A 7,357-nucleotide genomic window follows, 5' to 3' on the forward strand; every position below is an offset into this window, starting at 1 on the left:
GGAGCTAGAGTCGTTATCCCTTGACGACATGCCCGATCAGCTCAATAAGCACCTCAATAAGCAGAAGGAGTTCATCCAAGGCTTGATGGAGTTGCTGAAGGAGAGCCTTGATGACATGCCCGCTAAGCTCAATCAGCAGGGGGAGTTGACCGCTGGCTTGGTGATGCTGCTGAAGAAGAGCATTGCCTCGGAGAAGAAGGCGACCGCGAAATCCTACGACTTCAGGAGGACAAGGCGAAGCTCTGCCACGAGATCGACCTGTTGAAGGAGAAGAACGCCGACTGGAAGAACCTGCATGAGAATAGTAGTTCCTCGATGAAGATGCTGCATGCCCTCGTCATGGAACAAAAGGAGGAGTTGGCGAAGCTCCGCATCGAGCACCCAGCTGCTGTCAAGGTACGTAATGCAGCCGTGGAACAGATGATGAAGGCTCGTGTCAAGAAATCCCGCGTCATGGAAAGAATGAAGAAGATGGCGGAGGATACGCGCAAGGAGATGGAGGTCGTGGAGGAGATGAAGAAGCAGTTACGACTCCGCGGCGAATTAGATCATTTGGGGTGATAATCTTCCTTCTTCTTTTGCTCTTGTGTTTCGTCTTTTGCTTCGGGTGTTTCGTCGCACGTGTCACGTTCTCTGCGAGGCATGAATAGAACACTGGTTTTTTTGAGGGAATGAATAGAACAATGCTAACAATGAGATGACTAGCAAATTAGATCATTTTTATCGCCATATGGCATTGGGCTGCCGTGTTTCGTGCTCCTCCGTCACAGTACTACTCCAGTGGAAAACTTGAGTATACCGCATGGTTCTTTGCTCCTCCTCTATCAGGTCGTCGGCACATTTATACGAGCAGTCAAATCACAAGGCCCTGCCTTCCGGCAGTAATGAGCCGTCAAATCACAAAGGCCCTCGCCTCTCGTGAAACCGACCAAGCTAGACTGCCCCGCCCTCTAGCCTTTTAAACAATGTATACTTTTGTACAACAATAGTATCGATGGATTGCGCCATGGAGCAAAACTTGAAATTAAAAAAAGGTGGTACATATAGAGAGCGCTCGTCGCCAAATTATGCATATAGTACTATTAAAAAGGCCAATCACAATAATGGTATCCAACACAACCTACCCCTCAAATAAAACTAAGAGGGTGCTTGGATACGTTTTAGTCCCATGACTAAAAGTAGTGGGACTAAAACATGCTAGCCTCACCCATGCTTGGATCCAAATACTAAAAAGGCTAAAATCAAGTTAATGAGCATTTATTATCCTCCAAACCCTCCAATCCAGAACTCGCCTGTGTTAAAGGAGAGGAGTTAAATGAGTAAAGAGAGGATTAATCCACATTTTAGTAGGGGTACCCCTGACTAAAAAAAATTAGTCTCAAGACTAGTTTTAGCCCCTCTTTAGTCAGGGGTGCTTGGAACTTTAGCCTCTTGAAGAGACTATTTTTAGTCAGACTAAAATAAGTCCCTTGGATCCAAGCACCCTCTAAGCATCCTGGAATTCTTTGACAAAACTAAGCACCCTGAAATTCTATGACAACTAAACTGCTGGCTATATGATGTTGGCTATATGATGTTGGCCATATATATTGTACGTATATAATGTGAAGAAACGAGTGGTAGTACTATACCAAGTAAAAGATGAAATGTAAGAAATACTAGTATGTATGTACTGAAGAGTTAAAGTAACGAGAAGAAACATAACATAGTTCTGCTGGGGGCTCAGCACAACACACCCCTCAAATTAAATTAAGCACACCTGAAATTAAACTTTGCAACTATTCCGGTAGACACTGCATTAGAATCACCATGAGCAACGACACTGCCACCTTACTCGGAGTCCTCGTCCACGTCCTCGACTTCGTCCTTGTCCCTCCTCCTCTTGACCGATACTTCTTTGCTTGAACTGCACACTTGGCTGTTGCTCTTCATCCAACCCTTGTAGATATTGAAGCAAAGGTAGCCATCCATTGCAGCATAGTGGATGTGGTTTATATCTAGTACATTCCGCTGCCATGCATGACGATGAAACGTGTATGGAGGTTTCTCCAGTTTACCGTACGAAGGATGAACCATGGCTCCTGCCAGGGTCAGCATTGAAGGCTGACGAGAGGACACCAACCGATTCTTCTGGAGGTCGAAGGGGTTGCCTAGAATGAGACCTATCCGACGCAGGACATCCATGTCGTTCTTAAAGTCTGTAGTAACAAATTTCACTGTTTTGTCCTTGAGGAAGTTCTTAAAATCTTGGCACTCAACGTCGGCATGGCATATGTGGTAGACCAAGCAAACGTTATGTACGCAAACCTGGATCACGACGGGCTTCTTCCTCTCTTCGTCCTTTAGATCCTTCTCTAGTCCTAGGACTTTGGTGTACTCAACATCTAGCCCAGCAACCCACTCATCATCCGAGTTTTCGAACATGCGTCTGAAGCGAGAAAGGCATCCTTTCACTGTCGCGGAAGAACGGGTGTAGATGACATCGAACTCATCGCCGGTGATGGTTCTAACCTTGTACTCACTGCCGATCGTGGAGATTTGGGACGCCGTGGATTTGGGAGGAGGGTTAGGATTAGTGGAACTGCCGTAATGTGAATGGACAGAACGACTAGGAGCGAACCACCATAGTATTGAAGGACGTGCGGGGACGAGTAGGAGCGAACTGCCAGCGTGCGAACGGCAGGGTAGTGGCTTTCCATTCTCCCATGATACGGGCTTCCGAGAGCCCTTGGATCTGAGATCGGACGGTTGCATGGCGTGATTCTAGACCTATGGGTGAATATCCTATCTTGGAGGGTTATTCTACAAATTTTCAGCAACTTAGGATGCGACCATTTGATCTCAGATCCAAGGGCTGCCAGCAGCCCGTATCATGGTCGCGCCTACCACGACCGTTGCGTCGCTCGCGCGGTCGCGCCCTTGGAGATTTAACATGGTGCGTTAGGCTATCTGATGTTGGCATGTCATACATAGTCATCACTTAGTCACTCATACTACAACAAGGTTGGCTATAAGGTTGGCTATAAGTGTATTTTTTTACTCCTCTGTATCTCTTTCTTCATACTCCCTCCGTCCCATAATATAAGAATGTTTTTGACACTAGTGTAGTGCCAAAAACATTCTTATATTATGGGACACAGGGAGTACTAGTATTTATTGCATTTGCCAAGGAGTGACCTCTTCCAATGAAATGGTATTGCTAAGTTTGCTTCATTTAATTAGCTATAGACTCAAAATTGTCTTTTCACCTAGGTACACACGCTTAGCACCATTTCTTCCTTGGGTCACCAAACTAGTCTCTCTCTTCTTGATTAACTTGCCACATCAGACTTTATGCCTATGTGGCAAGCTTAAGCACCTGTAGGAGCAAGTAAAAGTAAGTACAATAGTGCGCTTTACATGGCATTTTTGCATATGTGGAGGAAAGAGAGGCAAGGAAAAAGTGGAGAAGTGGGCTCTCATGCAAGAGCCAGCCTCTACTACATGGTGGAGCATTGGGAGAGGTACCTGTATGGAGGTGGTCAGGAATCGGGAGACTCACGCCGGTCATAGCGCCGCAGTTAAAATGATAATGGCAAGTCAAATCACGGGGCCCCACCTGTCCAGCAGTAACTCGCTATCAAATCACACAACCCTACGTTTGCAGCAGCCTACTCCCTCGTCTTCTCGCGTCTCTGTCGAACCGACTAGGCGGAACTGCCCCGCCGCCTACCGCGTAGGAAAAGCCCAGCCCTCGACTTTTAAATAGTATACACTATACTAATTTTGTATCCATGGATTGCGCCCGTGCCATGGAGCAAAGCGTCTAGAAAACAGAGGAGAGACGGTGGTCTTGCAATAGAGAAGAGGGAGAGGCGAGACGGTGGTTTTGGAACGGAGATGATGGAGAGGAGAGGAGGTGGTTTTGCAATGGAGAAGATCAGAAGAGGGAGAGGCGAGACGGTGGTTTTGGAATGGAGATGATGGAGAGGATAGGAGGTGGTTTTGCAATGGTGAAGAGGGAGAGGAGTGTGCGGCAACGATTTAGGATTGGACGAGAGGGCCGGCGCGTTGTGACTGGATCAAAATCAAAATCAATTTACCCTTTAATTAAGAAAGCGACCCCACATTAACTAGTCTCCCTTTTATTCTGGGTCATAATTGACCATGATTTTCGCACATAAAATATATGTTATACATTGCAAAAATAATATAATTCGAAAGTACATTCAGATACGAACCAAACGATACAATTTTTGGTGACACACATTCACAATTTTCTTGTCAAATACAGTACGTGGTCAAACTTTGACCCAAAATATGCAAAACAACAAAAAAATACTTCCAAGACCAACGCCGCTCTTTCGCTCTTCTCCTCTTAAACCACCCCCGCTCCTCTCCTGTTCCAATCTAAATGCAGCGCCGCTCCTCTCCTCTTCCATTTCAAAACCACCGCCCCTCCTCTCCTGTTCCAGTCCAAAACCAGCATCACTCCTCTCCCGTTCTAATCCAAAACTAGCGCTGCTCCTCTCCTCTTCCATTCAAAAACAACCGCCGGCGAGTGAAGGTGCTGTGGAGAAGTAGATTGTTAGAGGAGTATAACCGATACATGAGGATCGCACACGGCGACCCTGTGAAGCTAGCTAGGATGTTGGAGATACAGTCTTGGTTTGACAACAAGGACCAACTAGCAAAGACGGCTACATCCATGGCCAAATATCTGCAACAGAGCGAAAAGGTGGCGATACCCTGGAGGGAGTCGCGCCGGAGTACATAGAGCTTCTCCTCTGGGCCATGGAGCAAACAGATTCACTGAATCCGATCGTGAGGGAGCAGTGGTGGGAGTATCGATCCCAGATGGAACATCCACCAAAGATTGAAGGATCGAGCATCTACAGGGTGCCGTTTGTGAGGGTGTCCTGCCAGAGCGAGCCGGTGGAGTCTTCGTCGACCGAACCCAAGTGCAAGAGGAGAAAAGCAGTTGGCCCGACGACGCTTCCCCGCCATCGTCTCCCTCACCGTTCACATCGTCTCACGGGGCGGCTGTTTGCCGCCGAGGAATAGGAGGGGGCTGCACCCCCAGCCCAATAGTTGGGCAGGTTGTGAAATGTCAGGAGGAGCTTAGAGTTGTCAGTATTTGCAGGTTGTGAATTGTGTTTTGTGTTGTGTATTTTGAGAGTACTTTCAGATATGAATGTCTTTTGAATTTCAGATTTGCAGTACTGAGCATATGAAGTATTTTATGAATTCTAGATATCTATTTTTAGCACTTAAAAATGTAGTTTCATAGGAGTATAAAAGTGCATACAATGTGATTCTCAGAGAAGAAACTGCAAGTTTTAGTTTCAGATAAGAAACTGCAACTTTCAGAGGCAGAGCATTTATATTAACACGGCCTTTTCAAACAGGGTTAACATCATGTTGGAAGTTTTATTCATGGTCAAAAATGGAACTACCAGCCAGTTAACATCATGCTGATCAACATTCATGCATAGCACATCTTCATATGATGCACAGCCAAAATGCCCAGACAATGTCGAGTGTGCGAAACACAGAGAAAACGAGGGACGAAGTTTTGGCAAGTGTTGGACGTGGTGTTGGGCTGCCCCGTCTAGGCTTTCATTTTTAACATGCGCAGCCCACGACCTCGGATGGGAGGTTCATAGGCCTATCGACCGGCCTATGGACCTCCCATCCGAGGTTTTATTTTTGGCAGCCCAATTTATGTATTTTTTAAAGAAAACGCAGAGGTCTGTTCTATTTTTCTATATAAGAATAGGAACCCAGGTCCAACTTATGTTTCCCCTCTAACTATATTATATATTTAAATTATTTTATATGTTGACTGTTTAGTTCACATAATTGGCAAATAGATGACCGCTCTCATGATCCCCTTTGCCCCTGCCACCACCTCCACCCTCGCCGCCGCCCCCGCCACTACCTCCACCCTCGCTGCCGCCATAGATCTCGCCGCCACCCCCCACCTCCTGACTCCGGGCGCGCCTGCCCCCCTCAGCAAGTCCGCTCGCACGCCCCATGGAGTCGCCGGCCATATCCACGGTGGAATGGCTGGAAGACAGGCAAATGTACAAGATGCATCTCCCACATGTCTACAAAGCCTTCCCGCGGATGCTCCAGCCACTCAACTCCGTCGCGCCGGCGGTGCTGCGGGAGACTCGAGGGATGAGATGGAGGGAGCGGGCGATGCGGATCCGCGATGACGTGCTCTCCTGGACATAGTGCATGCGCGAATGGAGGGAAGCATAGGAGGAAGCTGCGAGGGAGGAAGCCGAGGAGGGACCAAATCCGTTCTCTCACTCGCGCAGGTATGCTCGGATGTGCAAGGATCATGTGGATTGGGAGCTACTGAATCTAGCCCTGCGGATCTACTTCGAAGGAGATTTCTCGGAGAAGCACATGATGCCCCACCCCAGGTAGCCGCTGATTGCGTTCGTTCGATGGGCAAAAGGAGAAGTGAATTCAGGAGATTCACGCCGTGCTGCGAGATGGGAATGCTTGTCTGGACTCATGCCCACCAGCACACCATCGGAGCCGGAGCAGGTGGATCCCCTACCTTACCTCTCCCCCAAACCTGCAGAAGATTGAAATTAGGCTTGCAATCTGCTTCAATTGAGCTGTCCGGTGGTTATTTATGCTTCCTAAGAGACAACATCTGGCTGGAGGATGAGAAGGAATCAGGAACTCCGATGAATTTCCCCTATCACAATGTGGGGGGGCGCCAGTTGGGCAGTGGTACGGCCCACCTCCGCCCCAGATGGGGGCACAATCTGGGCAGGCTCCTGTAATTGCCCAAGATCAATCTGCTGGTGGTTCTGACACTACAAAAAAAAGACACATCCATGACATTTTGGGCCGAACGGAATTTTTTTCTGTCATACATATGACACTTCTATGACGATAATTGTGACAAAACCCAGTATCATCATAGATGTGGTGGGCTCCTACTTCTATGACAAAAAATAATGACAGAAAATGGGCTTTTCGTCCTGGGCGGGCCGGAGACGCAGCTGCATGACATTCTTTGGGCCGTCCATGATGGAAAAAACCATGGTAGAAGCAAGGGGGAGGAAAATTTCGAGGAGTTCCCGGTTACGGTGGGAGGTTGGGGGCCGAGCGATGCACGCTTCTCTCGTACACGTACGCGCGTGTGTGCGAGGCGTTGGCTCTAACCGAACCCGAGCGAGGCGTTGGGCTCTAACTGAACCCGAGCGAGGCGTTGGGCTCTAACTGAACCCGAGTGATTGCACTGCAGGCTACGCGTTACTGAATCCGAGCGATCGATCGATGGCTGTTAACTGAACCCGATCGAGCAATTCCTTCGCTACTGCTGCTAACTGAAGCCGATCGATGCTGCCTC

The sequence above is a fragment of the Triticum aestivum genome, chromosome 1A (genome assembly GCF_018294505.1).
Source record: "Triticum aestivum cultivar Chinese Spring chromosome 1A, IWGSC CS RefSeq v2.1, whole genome shotgun sequence".
Taxonomy (NCBI): domain Eukaryota; kingdom Viridiplantae; phylum Streptophyta; class Magnoliopsida; order Poales; family Poaceae; genus Triticum; species Triticum aestivum.